Genomic DNA, 1,616 nt, shown 5'->3' with positions numbered 1-1,616 from the left:
CCGAGGTGGGAATACCGGCCTCCGAAGGGGGAATACTGGCCTCCGAGGTGGGAATACCGGCCTCCGAGGTGGGAATACCGGCCTCCGAAGGGGGAATACTGGCCTCCGAGGTGGGAATACCGGCCTCCGAGGTGGGAATACCGGCCTCCGAAGGGGGAATACTGGCCTCCGAGGGGGAGGGTGACCAGCTGAACTGCAGCGTGGTCGCATTAGTCCCTGTGATGTTTGAGGTCCTGGTGGTCTCCATGTCGACAGTGGAGGAGGTGGAGGTCTCAGCCTGGAGGGGGAGAAGGGGCAGGGTGAGAACCGACCTGCACCTGGAATACCTGGAACACCTGGAACACTGCAGCTCAAAGATCTGACAACTAAAATAATCTGGAACAAACTTCCAGAAAACTGCAAAACTGCCAAAACAATATCGGTATCACTTTATTTGACGGGGTGAGCATAAGACTGACATGACCCGTCATAAACATGACATAACATCTGGCATGAACATAAAGAAGTCCTTATGAATGTTTATGACTGTTGTTATGAAGTGTCATTCAGTAAATAATGACACATTTAATGCAAAATTGCTCTAAAAGTTGAATTGAAAGTCCATTAAAAGTGCCAACTTTGCATGATTTGGTAAATAATGACAATTTAATGCAACGTTGGCATTTTTAATAAACTTTCAATTCAACTTTTAGAGCAACTTTGCATTAAATGTGTCATTATTTACTGAATGACACTTCATGACAACAGTCATAAACATTCATAAAGACTTTATGTTCATGACAGGCGTTATGTCAGTCTTATGCTCACCCCGTCAAATAAAGTGTTAACACAATATTTAGTTTAAATATATATATTTAGTCTGTTAACTAAATATTTTAGTTTGGCAACTAAATAATGAAAACAACTGAATTGGTAAAATGTTTCTCTCCTGTCTCATAATCGGTTCCTGTGTCGTGTTTTGTGCTGAAATAAACAAATAAACTCGACTTGATTTGGGTCAGAACCAGAGAACAACCAGAACTTCCTGCCTGAGCCTTCAGGCCACGATCTGTGTGTGTGTGTGTGTGTGTGCATGTGTGCATGTGTGTGTGTGTGTGTGTGCATGAGTGTGTGTATGCAAAGGAGAAGCATCAGCTGTTCCATGAGCCATGAACATATTAGTGGACTTTGCATGCGGCTGCGCTCACTGATCTGCGTTTCCTGCAGACGTCATCCTGTGTCTGCTTCAATCTTAGCGTCTGCTTCGTGTTTTTCCTCCAGATCTTCTCCTGCTGCCCTGCAGGAGCGTCTCCGGCCTGAGCACTGCTCTTCTACAGCAGGGGCCCCCTGGGCCACATCGGGCCCCATGTCGGGCGTCACGTTGGCGCCAATTTGTCAGGAGCCACAATAGTAACACAAATTACTCATCACAGGACTCGTTTCTGTCTGATTTATTGTAACTCGTCTGTTTTACAGTGCAGGCTCTATGATCAGCCTTTCATACTTTTATATTAAACCTGTCTTATGACGTGTGTGTGATTTTATACACTGCAAAACAAAATCATCTTTGGTCTAGTTTCTAGTCTCAATATTTTAGTTACTTTCTTAGCGAGATATGGCAGCTTGTTCAGATCCTT

Source organism: Poecilia formosa, unplaced genomic scaffold, assembly GCF_000485575.1.
Source record: "Poecilia formosa unplaced genomic scaffold, Poecilia_formosa-5.1.2 Scaffold408, whole genome shotgun sequence".
In the NCBI taxonomy this organism is placed as follows: Eukaryota; Metazoa; Chordata; class Actinopteri; order Cyprinodontiformes; family Poeciliidae; genus Poecilia; species Poecilia formosa.
Note: the sequence above shows the minus strand (reverse complement) of the source record.